We start from the raw sequence: 16,676 nt of genomic DNA on the forward strand, positions 1-16,676 counted from the left end.
CTCTACTAACCTCAGGACCATTGGATGGGAAGGAGTGTAGATGACTTCCTCATCCAACCATCTTCCAACCATCTTCTCCAACAGCCTCTAAGTAATTCACCCTCAATATTATCCACTTTCATTGCCAGAAATCATTTAATCCTCAAAATTTGAATCTAAAGTTCCACGGAAACCACAGCATTTTATTTGTTTACTTCTCTTGTTTTCTTAATATAACTGCACACTTTTATTATCTCCCAGCCCCTTGAAACCCCCTGTTTCCTTTCCAGCTATGCCCACGTGTGTCTTCACTTCCTTTTCTACTGAACTTGAGCCCACTCACCCATCTCCACATGTGCTCTTTCACCAGCAGACTTTGCTCTCTCATCCCTCTGTCCCTCTATTTCACTAATTCAATCCCCAATTTGGAATCAATCTAACCATTTCTTGCTCCATCAAACACTGTGTTCAGAAAACCATGTGACAATTCCAGCTGTATCCATTACAAAAGTTTAGTGTCCACCAACCTAACTGGGCCTCCAACACTGCTGAGAATTTTTTTGTACCCTCTCTAGTTACTTTCCTCTGGCATGTATGATAGTGTTTCTCCCAAACTCTAATTATTTTCATTAGTTCCCTACTCCAAGCCTGCTTGATTCTCAGCAGATGACCTTGTTTCCTACTTTCCAGAGAAAATAGAAGACAGAAGTCCTTTTGTTTCAAAACTCATCCTCCCTCATGTATTTATGTCAGTCCCCCTGGGATATGTACATGACTCGCTCCCTCACCTCTCTCAAGACTTGGCTTACCTTTCAATTCCAGCCACCCTATTTAATTAAAAGCGTCTTCTTCCTCTGCTGACTTGGTCCTCAGGATTCTTCTTAAAGCAATCACTTTCTAACTTACTCTCATTTATTTATAATGTTTATTATTATTGCTTATCTCCCTCAAGTAGAATGTAAGCTCCAGTAGGAGCTTTGTCTATTTTGCACACTGATGTGTTCCAAGCCCCTAAAATGGTACTTGGCTCGTGGTAGGTACCAATAGTTAGTTATTTGTTGGATGAATGAACAAACATGAACAAGTATTTTGGTTGCTTGCTTTCTTCCCTGTCCTCCCAAAGGAAGAAGTTACTTAACTCATCTCTAGATAAGACGGATCATGATAGCTGCTACTGCAGAAGAGATCAGGAAGATGATATGATTTGCTTGTTTACATCTGAGTTATGACTTTGTAAGATAGCGCTAAGGTTGCATACTTGACTTCCGGTATGAGAAATCTTTCTTCATTACTCCCTCTTCTACCTAACTAGTTCAAGGGCAAGGAATGCATTTACTGACTCCCTCACCTCTGATTATCTCTCAGTAAATCTGGACAGAACACTTATCACTGCTCCACTCAATCTCTGTCATTAAATACACTCCCTAAACAACTGGTCTCCAGGTTGACCCAAAGGGACTGACTTCTGCTGTATTTCATTTCCTTGGATAGATTTGGCCAATGTTTGTCATTGCAACTGAATTTTGTGCCGATTATAGTCTACCAGAGACTTCACTGATACCAGCAAGTATATTTCTCTTTGGAACACAAGTTGAACTTGAGGTACCGTCCCCAGTGAACAAGAATAGTCAAGTGTAGAGCAGTAATATAATCGACTATCCCCTCTGGCTAAAAACTGTTTGCCCGGAATCCACAACCTACTAGAAAATGCAATGCAAACACCTGCTATTTACCAATTTCCTGGGATAAAATATGATTGCAAAAAATACTTCATCAGATAGATAACATTTCCAAAGGTTGAATTTCCAGACTTGATCAAAGAAACCCTTCTTAGAAGATCCATTGCATTTACCCTGAGTGCCTAAGTCCCAAAGAACAAATACATCTTTTCTTAATGTTTGAAAATGCTATTATGGCATGCTTTCTCATTCTCCTTAAAAGAAAAAAAATCATAATAGTTTTGTTCAATTTATTCTTGTGGTTGTCTTTAGTTATTGCATTGATTCTTACGCTAACCTGGAGTTGGCTTCATTTTGTCTGTATCAAAAGATCTTTTTGTTTTTAAAGTAAAATATTGCGGGAAGTAGAAACTTGTGTTTTTCTGTGAAAATATTCTATTATTTTTTTAAAAAACGTGATGATTCAACCTGCAGCTTTTATGTATTGCTTGAAAGGAATGAGTGCCATCTGTTTGTCTGCTATGAGGGTAAGGGACTGAAGCAATTTGTGGTTAAATAAATTAGGTATGGAATTGCTTTCGTTATTGTTTCCACTGAAGGAGTTTTTTCTAGCTCTTTTTTTCCTCTTTAAATAAACTATTGGATTAGAGATCCCACTTCACTTAGGATGTGACAAGGCTGAACAAGCAGTCAGACTCCAAGTCACAAATGGATTGTGTTGCTAAAATGTGTTTGTTATCTTCTTTTTGTTCTGTGACTAATAAATTTTTATGTAGAAATTATATTCCTACACTAGTTAACGTATGCCTCCTCTCATGATATTTTTTTATGTGAGAAATGAATAGAGGGAGATATTTCAGTGTTTTTGCTTTCATATCTCTTATTATTTCAGTTTTTCTTTTCCACTTTCCTTATACTTTCTCTTTGACCTTTCTGAGACTTTTGTCTTTTGATTCCTCCAATTTACTCTTAATCTCAGCTCTCTTGAGTGGCTTCGCTTCCTTCCCTAGCAAGCGTTGACCCACTTTTCTATCAACTACACACATTAACAATTTCTGCTACAAATGTCTATCAAGTCACTATTCCTATATTATCTGTTCTGACATATTTTTGGTCTGATCTTCTTCTTCTGCTCTTTCACCAACATCTCACGGACCTCACATCTGGGAATTGAAGTTGGCATCCTTCTGACCTCCATTCTGGAGTCTACACTATTTCCCCTTCTCCGTGGAGTAAAATTCCTGCTCTTTAGTAATACAATACTCTTTGGTAATACTCTTCCAAATTTTCACAATTTTCTTTAGTTCTTTTACCTCATTCCCACTCCCATTCTTTTACTCTCAGCAGGAAATTTCTACATGTTCCTTACAGAGAAACTAGAAACCACTAGGTATGCATTCCCTACACTTGCCACTGATATAAACATTTGTCCTTATCTTATTTCCATCTCTTTCAAAGGAAGAGTTGCGCTTCCTCTAACCAAGTTTAATCTTTCCACCTATTCTTTTGTACTTTTTTCTCATCCTTCTTAAGCATCTTTCTCTATGACTAATGGATGAAACTCATAATTTTTATCTACTTATTCTCCATTAAACCCTTTCTGAATTGTCTTTAAAGGTATTCTTTGTAAAAATAAAGAAATAAAACAATTCCTAAACATTTCTTTACATGTTCTCTTCTTTTGTTCATTTCAATCAGGCTTCTGAAAGATTAGTCCAGTGGTAGAACAGTTTCAGGAGAAGTCGAGTTCTGGAATATGACTATGGGGATAGGAATGTAGAGTGGAGGTGAAATGAACAGGACAAGAAAGGTAAAGAAACTGAAAGGCAATTATGTTAGATGGGTTGCCAAAGTGAAGTTTGAAGTCACCTAAAATAAAGACCCAACTTAACCAGGAGAAAAAGACTATGACCAGGCACTAAAATATTAGTAAGTGAGCAAGTGTGATCAGAGAGTCTGTGGATGATTTATGAGGTGGATGAATAAAGATTAGCGTCAGCTCCAATGAGCAGGATTTTTACTTCATGGAGAAGGGGAAATAGTGTACACTCCAGAATGGAGGTCAGAAGGATGCCAACTTCAATTCCCAGATGTGAGGTCCATGAGATGTTGGTGAAAGAGTAGAATCCAAATGAAAAAGCTGCAGGAGAAAATGGCTTTTCATGGCAGAGTCATGAAGAGTGAGGAATTTCAATGAAGAACTCAGAAATGAGCGAGAAATTTGTAACTGTGAATCAGGGTCTCCAACAGGTACATGGTGGATAAATACTCAGCAGTGAGGTCAGATCAAGGAAAAATGAGCCTGGAGCAGCAACATGTATAAGAATCTAGATTGTAGTTGAGGAGAAAGGCTCAGATCTTGGGCAATGAGCAAGGATAACAGACTTGAGTAATGGCAGACTAAACTGGCCACAGACTCCCAAGATTTGCCGTAACAGCTTCCTATTCATTTGGGAGGGATCAACCATGGCTTGGGTAACTATAATTCTGAAGGGAGGGGTATTGGATGAGGAAATTCTGACTTGAGTTGATTGCACTGGCTCTGATGACAGGCTCTGGGTGTGAGGTTCCTCCACAGAAACTCCCTCCATGGCAGTGTATGTGCTGTAGAGTGAGGGTGGAGATCTAATGGTCAGAGGTGTAGTCATAGAAGCCGAGAGAAGCTCATAATTAATCCAAGCTTTATAAATCCACAGGAGCCATTGACCATCAGCATCTCCAGTAGTAGTCCCCAGTTTTGTATTAATTGATGTGTCACACAGTGAGTTACCCAGTATTGTATCCAGAAAATGCAAGAGTTGTGATTGCTGCACATGCAATTATAGAAATGCTGATCATCCCGTTTTTTCCCCAGTAGACACATATTTTTGTTTAAAATACAACCATTCCATGAAGTTACTTGAATCTGTTCCTGATGCATTTACTGATGGAAAACAGAATTGGGCTAACTTTACTTCTGGGTTTGATGTGCTTTCCAGACTTGTAGGTTTAGCTGGAAGTAATCCTACTCCTTATAGTGTGAGATGCTTTAAGGTGCTTTGCTGCACTCACCGTGGCTGATCAGAAATAAGCAAAGGGACAGATATAAAGTTAGCAAAATGGAGAACATAAATGAAGGAGCTCTACTTAGCTAATCTGAATCTGGAAATAAAGTAAAACCAGGAGGCACAGTAGGGATAGCCGTGTTAGAATTTCCAATTTTCATCCAGATATTGTACCTCAAGTAGATCCAGTCACTAGTATCAAACATGCTGAAAGCATATTACAATCTCTCTCATCTACAGATTATGTTCATGCAGATGTCATGTGCCTTATGATGGAAAGACTTCCAAAAGGGGAAAGTGGTTTTCTTCATGTCAAATGTAGTCAACAGAAACCAGGTAAGTCAGCTTTGCAGCCTGCAATCCTATTTGTTTGCATTAGGTTGACTTCTCTCATATATATCTTTCACCAGTAATATCAGACTGTATGTCCATTCTGATGATGTATACATGGAAAATTTTCAGTGCAAAAGCACATGGGAACCTCCACAAGATCACTCTGACATGCTTTTTCTCTTATTTTTTCCTGCTGTGATTTTGGAAAGCTGTACTTTTCTCCTGTTAAAATGATTAGTGCTTTAAGTGAATGAGATCACTTACTGAAATAAAAGTCCAGCTAACCCATATTCTCATGTCGTGATCTCATACGGGCTCAGCCTCAAGAGAGGCCCCCTGAGAGATTTTGCAAAATTGTTCATCCAATTGTTGTATGCGGCCTCTGTTCAGAAAGGAAACATGGTTGACAAAATCTAGTAAAAAGGGCCCCTGGATGCCAAAAACAATATAAACCCATGTGTGCCTTAATATAGGCTGCTATCTTGCAAAAATAAACTTCCTCTGTTGTACATGTAAAGCCCATGGAGCATGAAACACCTGAATACTTATGTAATCCTCACTCTCTGTGTAGTGAGAAGCCCAAGATGTTGAGCTCTGTGTGTAGCCCTGTGCCCACAAATGGTCCACGGAGCATCTGGGGATACTGAGACTTAGCCTCCAAGCTTCACTTGGCTTCGGAGCTTTTGAGTTGCTGTTCCTCTGACACATATACCTTTTGATTTCCCACTGATGAAACACTCACAGCTAGGGACAGTGGTCACTGAACATGTCTTATATTCTAAGTAGATCCAAAAAGTGATCATGAATATGTGAGATGAAGTATATTGATACCTGCAGGATCAATCTAGAAAATACTGCAGGGACTTCCCTGGCAGTCCAGTGGTCAAGACTCTGTGCTTCCACTGCAGGGGGCGCGGGTTCAATCCCTGGTCAGGGAACTAAGATCCCACATCCTGCATGGTGCAGCCAAAAAATAAAATAATGATAATAATAATAAAAGAAAATATGGCAAAATAGTGCTTACCACTTTACTGAGCTCTCTCTTGGTCCTCCCCAACTTCCTTCCTTGTCTGAGTATTTTTCTTCCCTCTCTGACTTCCCTCTCCAGTCACCTTCCTTCTCCTCACTTGCTCCCTCAAATCCTTCTCTTCCAAAAAAAAAAACCAGAAACAAAAAATGCACTTCATTTTGCTTATAAATCTCTCTTTTTTTGTTGTTTTGAGGTAAACTTCACACAAAGTGAAATATACCAATCTTAAGTGTACAACTTGATAAGTTTTAATAAATCTACGTACCTTGTCCCACCTTCATGAAGGCATAGAATGCTTCTAACACCAGGGAAAGTTCCCCAGTTTCCCATCATAGTTCCACTCCCACAGGCAACTGTCACCTTGATTTCTGTCGTCATATTGTCATAGTTTTGTTTGTTTATGAACTGGTAGCAGAATGGACTTGTATAGTATATACTCATTTTTTCTGGCTTCTTTCAATTAACGTAATGATTTTGAGATCTATCCATGTCGTAATGTGTGCGCCAGTAGTTGACTTTTTATTACTGCAGTGTAGTACTCCATGGTAAATATCCCATAATTTGCTTATTATTCTCCTGTTGATGAATATCTAGTGTGTTTCCAGTTTTTGACATTATGAATAAAGCTGCTATGAAAAAAAGTCTTGTATAAGTCTTCTGAGGGATATGTTTTCATTTCTCCTGGGAAAATACTTAGAAATGAAATCGTTGGTTTTGTTTAACTTTATAAGAAACTGACAAAGAGTTTTCCAAACTGGTTGTACCATCTTCCCATTCCACTAGAAACCTATGATATTTCCCATTGTTCCAGGCACTTATCATGTTTGTCTTTTTACATCTAGCTTTTCTAGTGGATGTGAAGTTGTATTATATTCTGGTCTTAATTCCCCGATAATTAATGATATTGAACACCTTTTCATATGCTTATTGGCCATTCATATGCCTTCTTTTACCAAGTGACTGCCTTTTGCCTATATTTATAAGGGAAGAAAGGTTGTTTGTATTTTTATTGATTTATTGGTGTTCTTGTATATTCTGGGTACATGTTCTTCATCAAACATAAGTATCTCAAGTATGTTGTCTCATTTTATGACCAGCCTTTTGTACTTTTTAATGCTGTCTTTTGATGAACAGATGTTATTTTTAAACTTTTTTATTAAGTCTAACTTTCAATGTTTTATTTTATGCTCAGTTATTTTTGTGTTCTCTCTAAGAAATCTTTGCTTACTACAAGGTCATTAGGATATTCTCTGTTTTCTTCTAGACATTTTATAGTTTTAGCTATCACATTTCTAATCACCCCAAATTAATTTTGTGTATTGCATCATAAAGAGGCCAGATTCATTTATTTAGTGAATCATTTTAATCTAGTTGTTAAAGAGCAATTTTTATAACTATATATTTTTAATTGAATTGAGTTAGTACCTTCATAAAAAAGTCACTTGACATATATGCCAGGTCCTAATATTGAAATATCTTCCGTTTTATTGGTTATTTTGTCTACACTACATCAACACCATACACTCTTGATAACTAGCTTTATAGCAAGTCTTGAAATCATATAGCATAAGTCCTTCAATAATATTCTTCAAGATTTCTCTGGCTATTCCAAATGTTTCGCTTTTCCATATAAATGTTATAATTAACCATATAATGTTATAACTTCCCAGCTTAGATGACATCAGTGGTAATACCTTCTAAATTTAAAGAGGAAATAATACAATTTCTACATGAAATTTTCCAGAAAAATAAATAAGGAGAAAACCATGTCCAATTCCAAAATTTAATAAGACCTGCATATTGATGATTCAAAGACCAGAAAGACACAACAAGAAAAGAAAATTACAAGCCCATTATCACTAATGAACATAGATGTAAATGTCCTTTATAGTATTAGGCAAATTGAGTTAGACCATGTGGAAACAGAATAGTTTATCATGTGCTAGTGTAATTTATCCAAGAGATATAGAGTTAGTTTAATTTTTAAAAATCAATGTAATTCTACCATATGACCCAGCAATCCCACTCCTGGGCATGTACTCAGAGAAAACCATAATTCGAAAAGATACATGCACCCCAACGTTCATTGCAGCACTATTTACAATAGCCAGGACATGGAAGCAACATAAATGTCCATCAACAGAGGAATGGATAAAGGAGATGTGGTACATATATACAACAGAATATTACTCAGCCATAAAAAAGAACAAAATAATGCCATCTGTAACAACATGGATGGACCTAATCTAAAAAAAAAGGATACAGATGAAGTTATTTACAAAACAGAAGTAGAGTCACGGATGTAGAACACAAACTTATGGTTACCACGGGATGGGTGGGGGAGGGATAAACTGGGAGATTGGGATTGACATATACACACTACTATATATAAAATAGATAACTAATAAGAACCTGCTGGATAGAGCAGGAGACTCTGCTAAATACTCTGTAATGGCCTATAGGGGAAAAAAATTTTTTTTTAAAGAGTGGATATATGTATATGCATAACTGATTCACTTTGATATACACCTGAAACTAACACAACATCGTAAATCAACTATACTCCAATATTTTTTTTAAATCAATGTAATTCATCGTATTAACAAACACAAAAAGAAAAGATAAAGTAAAAACATTTGACAAAATTGACTCCTGTTCATGGTAAAAACTCTCACTAAACTAAGAATAAAACAGAACTTCTTCAACCTTAAAGTTAACATAATACTAAATGGTGAAAAAGTGCATGCTTTTCCCTCAACATCAGGAAAAAGGCATAGATGTCAACTCTCACCACTTCTACTTAACATTATGCTTAACATCCTAGACAATGCAAGAAGGAAAGAAAAAAAGGTAGAGTTAAAGGGAAGGAGAACAAAATATTTACCAATGATATGACTGCCTGTGTAAAAATCCTAGGGAATCTACAAAAAAAAGATGCAAGAAATAATATGTGAGTTTAGTGAGGTCTCAGGATACAAGATGAATACACAAAAAATCAATTGTATTTGTATATATTGCAAGTGAACCATTGGAAATTGAGACAAAAATCCAAGTTATTTGTAATAATGTAAAAAAAGTGAAATATTTGGGGGTATATTTTTTAAATAAGTACAAGATCTGTAACTAGAACCTAAGAAATACTGCTGATAAAAATCAAGACAAATAAATTTAGAGAGATGCCATATTTATGAATCAAAATGCTAAATATTGATGCAATATAAATTCTATAAACTGATCTTTAGATTCAGTGCAATTCCAATCAAAATGCTGGCTGCCTTTTTTTTTGTAGAAATTGACAAGCTGATTCTAAAATTTATGAAAAAAATTAAAGGACTTTTGAATAAGAACATATTTGGAAGACTTGCCTGATTGCAAGACTGATTATAATGACACAATCATCATGACAGTGTGGTGTCAGTTTGAGTATAGACATATAGATTAATGGAACAGAACAGAGAGTTTAGAGAGAGACACACACATATGTAGTAATCGGTATTCAACAAAATGCTAAAATAGTTTAATCGGGAGCATATAGTCTTTCCAACACATGATGCTAAAATAATTGGACAACCTAATGGAAAAAAAAAAATAAAGAAAAGAACAAAACAAAAGCCCAAACCTTACATTATACATATATACTCATTACTTCTAACTGGATCATTTAAATGTAAGAGCCCAAACTATAAAACTTACAAACATTAACTTAGGAGAAAAATGTTCACAAACTTAGCGTTATATTAATTAGATAAAACATTAACCATAAAAGAGAGAAATTGATACATTGAACTTTACTGAACTTAAAACTATTAAGAATATAAAAAGACAAGCCACAGGCTGGGAGAAAATATTGGCAAAACATATATCAGATAAAGGACTCATTTCCAAAATATAGAAAGAACACTTACAAATCAATAATAAGAAAAAAAAATTTCAAAATGAGACAAAGATTTGAATAGACATTTTCCCAAAAAAGATACAGAATGGCCAGTGAGCACATGAAAAGATGTGCAGCTTCACTAGCCGTTAGGAAAATGCAAATTAAAACCACAATGAGATACCACTGCAGACCTATTACAGTAAATAAAATTGAAAAGCCTGACTGCATCAAGAATTATATAGAGCAATTTGAATCATTGTATATTGCTGGTAGAAATACAAAATGTATAAATTACTTTGGAAAACACTTTGGTAGTTTCTTATAAAGTTATACACACACTTAGAGTAGGACCCAACAATCCCACTCGTAGATATTTACCCAAGAGAAATGAAATATTTATTTACATAAAGATTTGCGATCTCATTTTCATAGCAGCTTTATTCATAATAGCCAAACAACTATTGGAAACAATAGTGGAAACAACTTGGCCATCAACTGGTGAATGGACAAATAAACTATCGTATGTACAAATAATGGGATACTGCTCAGCAATAGAAAGACACAAGCTACTGACGCTATGCAACCAAGTGGATGCATGTTGAAGGCATTATGCTAAGAGAAAGAAGCCAGACATAAGTAATTACACAGTCAACAATTCTATTGAATAAATTTCTGGAAAATGTAAAACTACAGTGACAGAAAGTAGATGTGTTTGCAAGTGGCTGAGGGTGGGAGTAGCAGATTGACTCCAAAGGGGCACAGGATACCTTTTGGGGTGATAGAAGTACTCCATATCATTATTCTGGTGCTTGCTACTTGGTTGTATGCAATTGTCCAAACTCATTTAATTGCACTCTCAAAATTGGTGAGTTTTATTATATATGAATCATAGCTTGATAATTGTGATTCAAAATAATACAGTTCCAAAATTGTATCAGAAATATTATAAGGTATTAATTGGCAATGCAATAATGCAAAGAACAAAGAAAAGACAATTTCTGCACAGCATATCCAAAACCTGAACAGTCTCTTCAGAGATCAGTGACTTAGAATGGCCTCAAGAAGTCCCTGTTTTAAAGGTACATGAATTTTAATGGGAGGTTTCTATTTGAAATTCAGGTAAGGGGGGGGTGTGTGTGTGTGTGAGATTGTGTACATGTCTGGGGCTGAGGGACTAGGGATGGAAAAACTGAGACATCAAGGGAGCCAATGGAGAAAGGATGAACTGGACCCCTGCCCTAGAAGGGGAAGTGCCAAGGGGCTGGCCAGGTAGGCTCCTGGAGATGCTGGCCAGTATTGCTTTGAAAACTCTTTGCTTACAAGCGCTCCGTGTTTACATGTAGTAATCCATCACCACCCATAAAATACTCTGTGTGTAAGCACCTTTCCTCAGGAATAGAGAGGCTACAGATTTCCTGTTCATATGCAAAGTATTCCATTTAGTAATGGCTTTCAGTGGGCTCATTTTAAGCTCTCCAACTGCTACAGTAATAGATCAATTCTATAAATTGCTAACAGTCCATGTTTGCACTAAATATAACCAAATGGCAACATATCTCTAAAGTAAACAGATGAGTTTTTATTCTGTTCAATTTTCTCCAAACAAAATTAATCTTACTACTGTTTCTTGCTGAAAGTTATCTGGAAATGACATTTTCTCCCAATCTGCTTGGAGGCATTCTGAGAATACCAGAGGCCCCTGTATTCTGTTTCTTGCCGCTTCAACAGGCAGGAAATTCTCATAGAAGAGACAATTGCACAAAAAAGCCCTGGCCTCCACGCATCACCTTACAGCAGCCCATGCTTGGTCCGTGATTCCGTCCATCCCTTCTTTGCTCCTGGAAACAAATATTCATTATTTTACTTCAAAACTTTGGGCTCAGAGGATAAACAGAAGTGGGAAAGGCATGGCGGTGAAACAGTAGAGCTAGTTTAGAGAATATTTACTGGTTTTCCCAGAGGCAAAAGTGGTGGGATGGTTTAAGAAGTACAGACTACTAGGTATAAAATAAATAAGATATGAGGATGTAATGTACAGCACAGGGAATATAGTCAATACTTTATAACTACTTTAAATGGAGTATATAGCCTATAAAAAAAATTGAATCACTACGCGGTCCACCTGAGTCTAATGTAGTATTGTAAGTAAACTATACTTCAATTAAAAAAATACATACATAAAAAAATCCACATACATTAAAAAAAGAATTGTTGAAAGCAGTTGAGATAGAAAAGGCCTGATGTTAATCTTATCCTTTTCCATTCCACAGCAGAAAGCAGTATACAGGTCTGGCTTTGTGCCTACAAACCTAGGGTCTGTACATATTTGCATTTCATTTCATTTGTATGTCCCACAAACATGCCCTAATGGCTTCAGACTAGATGGTATCCTCCATCAACATCTATCCTCTTCCACCATAAAACTGAACAAAAATAAAAACATCCCTTCCTAGTAAACTGAATAAAATATATTTCTTTCAATGTTTGCATCAATATATTTCACATGCAGTTGAATCTAGTTCATTGTACCAGAGCGAATCAGTGTGCGGCACCCTGGAATTTACATTAGTGTGACAGAGCCTTTATCTGGAACACACCTAATTACCTCCAGGTAACTATTGCCTTCTTCTGCCACTTGTGTAGCCCCATTATGTGTATGCAAAATGAAACCAAAAACCAAACAAATTAAAAAATGTATTGTGATCTAAACATGCTTAATATAAATACTTATTTCTCTTCAAAAACCTAGAAGACCCTACATGGCAGGTGGGAGGTCCTTGATCTGTTTTAACTCAGAGTGACATTTGAAATCTTCTGAAAGTTTCCAGGCTAAACAATCAGTGCTTGGGGGAAAAAAGCTCCCTGATGATGAAATTATAGTCGTTGAATTTTACAGCATGTAAGGATCATCGAGAACAGGTCCAGCCCCAGAACAGCTCAAGAGAATTTTAATGGATTTGCCCTTGAGCTTGTACCTTGAGCCTGGCAGAGTTGGGATAGAATTCTAGAATTTTTATTCTCGGTACAGTGCTTGTCCCACTGCACTAACAGTGGCAAGTGGGGCAATAAAAACACTCACTGCATGTACTGATAACAAATATCTAGTATATGCACACGTATTCTCTACTGTATCTAGGCAGAGAGCTTTGTGGAAAGCAGCCTGTTTGCAGCATGGGCGTTGAAGGTAAACCCAAACATGGATGCCTCTTATATTCCCACCCACATCACTAAGAGAGTAGTCTAACACTCATAAAATGATTTGTCTTTGATAATTCACTGGCTTATCCCCCAACTCCAAATTCTCTTTGGTGGTTTAAATGGATCCCTGGAGTCTTTCGCATTCACAATCGCCTTTCACCTTCTTGTCATGACCTATAGAATTTAAAAGTGCTCCAGATTTAACACATGCTTATGAAGCACCTGGCATGTAACCTGCCTCTTGCTAGGGGCTGGCTGCACAGCACTGAGCAAACCAGTTTATCCCTGCCCTTGCGTTGCTTATCATCAGGCTTTCCAGGCACAGCAGCAGATGATACGGTGTAAGCTCTGAGACTGCATCTCCAGGGATGCTGATTGAATGAAGCTAGTTAGGCCCAGGCATCTGCATTTTAGCAGCCATCCCGGGTGACTTTTAACTAAGTTTGCCTGAAGAAGCACACGTTCTGCCACCTGCTCAGGCAGCTTGGGGATGTGAACCTTGAGAGCCATGATATCCACTAAGGTTGCCTAACAAAATACTGTAGATGGGTTGCTTAAACAATAGAAATGCATTTCCTGCAGTTGTGGAGGCTAGAAGTTCAAGATCAAGATGCCAGCATGGGTCAGTTTCCCGGGCTGGCAGATGGATGCTTCCTGGCTATGTACTCATATGGCTTTTTCCGGGTTCAAGTGCACAAAAAGAGCAAGCAAGCTGTCTGGCGTCTCTTCTCATAGAAGCACTAATCCCACTGCACCAGGCCTCTACCCTCATAAACTCTCTAACCCTAATTACCTCCCAGAGGCCCTGACTCCGAATACCATGGGGCTTAGGGATTCAGTATATGAATTTCGGGGGACATAATTCAGTCCTTTGAGGCATCTTGAGCATATTCACCCTTTGTCCCATTTACCCTCCTTATCATAGAATTTGGGAAACCCACCCTTGGTGCTCTAAATAGTCATAACAGACTATTATGGCAACTTAATAGTCATAACAGGCAACTTAAACCTGCTCCCAGAGACTCCTGATGTATTTTTTAATAAAGTAATGACTGATTAAAAAAATAAAATTATAGTCTCAAATTATTTAGCTTAGAGTAAAAGTAACTATCAGATGACATTAATGTGTGAATCTATCTATCTGTATATATGTATATCTATCTATATATTATATATATGTGTGTGTGTGTATACACACACACACACACACACACACACACACACACACACACACACACACACACACACACACACACACACACACACACACACACACACATCCCCCTACCACCAATTTGATGTCTTCATTTAAGAACTCTACACAGTGAATTTCCTAAGTGGAACAGGTAAGGAAAACTGTGAATTCTAACGGTATTTTGCATTCCATAGAAACATCTAAAATCTCTGCAAACATATTCTCCAAATTCATATGCTCTGAATCAGTCAGGAGGTAAAGACAATCAAAATAAAAGGGAATGATACCTTGCCATTTTATACCCCTCCCCCAGGCCTTTTCCTTTCCTGAGAATTACAGCTAAAATCCTCTGTCCAGTGTTGAAACTTTACAGGTTCAGTGCAACATCACACACACACACAAAGAGTATAAAGGTGTTATAGTTGTTTAGGAGCAAGAGTTGGCAGAGTGCTGTATTTCTAGACATCATACGTTTCAGATTCTCTTTTCCAATCTCGTAGGGTTTTTTAACAGCTTTATTTAGGTGTAATTGATATAGAAAAAAAAGTCTGGACATATTTAGCGTACACAATTTGATGAGTTTGGAGATATGCATTCATCTGTGAAACTATAACAACAATCAAAGTGATAAACATATCCAGCACACCCAAAGGTTTCCCCCCACCCCACTGTGTGTATGTGTGTGTGAGTGTGTGTGTGTGTGTGTGTGTGTGTGCATGCACATGCACGCATGTTAAAAATACTAAACATGAGGGATTTCCCTGGTGGTGCAGTGGTTGGGAGTCCGCCTGCCAATGCAGGGGACACAGGTTCGATCCCTGGTCCGGGAAGATCCCACATGCTGCGGAGCAGCTAAGCCCGTGCGCCACAACTACTAAGCCTGCACTCCAGAGCCCATGACCCACCACTACTGAGCCCATACACCACAACTACTGAAGGCCACATGCCTAGAGCCTGTGTCCGCAACAAGAGAAGCCACCACAATGAGAAACCTGGGCACCGCAATGAAGAGTAGCCCCCGCTCGCCACAACTAGAGAAAGCCTGTGCAATAATGAAGACCCAATGCAAACAAACAAACAAACAAAAAAAGTAAACATGAGATCTACTCCCTTAACAAATTTTTAAGTGAATTGTTAACGGTATGCACCATGTTACACAGAATATCCCTAGAACTTGTTCGTCTTGCATAACTGAAACTTGCCTGGGATATTGTAAAAAAAAAAAAAGTCTTATAGATGAAAACAAACAAAAGTTTTGGCATCTTTATATCGAGACACTACACTTGTGATGAAAAATGTGATTGTTGTACTGGTCTCCAAGCTCTTTCTGGATTAAGACCTCTATTCATACTGACATCTGACCCCTCCCTCTGAATTTTTATACTCTGTTCCCTTATCCCGATCACATGGTTTAAGTCAATGCCACTTCTTTATTCTCTATTATCTCACTGAGATAGCAGTGTCCACAATTTGGTGTTTACTTTTTGGTTGATTCTAACACAATGTCTGCAGCGTCAGCTTTGCAACGTAAGCTTGTACTTCTGGCGCACAGCAGGTGCTCAAAATATATTTATTGAAAGCATGAATTCACTGCATTGATAGGCAATCTTGACAGATGCGTAGGGCATGGGTGAAGAGATTTTTATGCAGTTTTGCTTAGTTGTGTGTGTGTTTTCTCCCTTGGAAATAGAACTTAAAAAGTATATTAATCCTTCCCATTAAGAACATCTGACATCATATAACACTTCAGCATACGTGATATGTTTAGTAAAATTAGTTTGTTTTTTAATCAGATTTTTTTTTTTATTCTTGCACACTTCCCAGTGTTTATGAGAGAGAGAAAGAATCCAGTGGACTTGATATTCCAGGGAGTGTTTTTTTTTTTATTTCCAACATATTTTTCTATGCTGAATGAAAGGAAGATGTGTGTGTAATTATAGGTTATTTCAATGTGATTTTTCAAGTAAGCACCATATAGGAGAATCACAGATATTTTTCATTCCTTTAAACCACAACATATAGCAGTTAAATTAATTTCAAGCCAAACCCTTTGATACAAATATAAAATATTTAAAAATATATTGGTTCAAAATTCAGGTCAATTTGCTTCTCATCCCTCCCAAATTATCCTACTCTATTCTATTCAGGCCTGTTGGAATTACACAATTTCATCTCAAAGAAAAAAATGAAATGCAGAAAGTATAACAGAACCAATCCCAAATAATATGATCAGTCTTTACGGACAGGCACATAGGGACCTAAAGGCAGATAATTATTTCTAGGAAACATACAAAGAAAGAAGAATATTGTCAGTGTCCCTTACAATTAGGGTGAATGTATC

General features: G+C 37.2%; 1 protein-coding gene across 34 annotated transcripts in view; it reads left to right on the forward strand.

Annotated features, from left to right (window-relative positions):
• Positions 1 to 16,676, forward strand: part of LOC307193308 (uncharacterized protein) — a 1,334,119-nt gene that overhangs the window by 1,201,471 nt on the left and 115,972 nt on the right. For all 34 annotated transcript variants that reach the window (XM_079935107.1, XM_079935085.1, XM_079935089.1 and 31 more), the window contains one exon: positions 4,943 to 5,038. The gene's annotated coding sequence lies outside the window, so the exon portion shown is untranslated. The remainder of the gene's footprint in view (positions 1 to 4,942; positions 5,039 to 16,676) is intronic.

This window comes from Stenella coeruleoalba (genome assembly GCF_951394435.1).
Source record: "Stenella coeruleoalba genome assembly, chromosome: 10".
Classification (NCBI taxonomy): domain Eukaryota; kingdom Metazoa; phylum Chordata; class Mammalia; order Artiodactyla; family Delphinidae; genus Stenella; species Stenella coeruleoalba.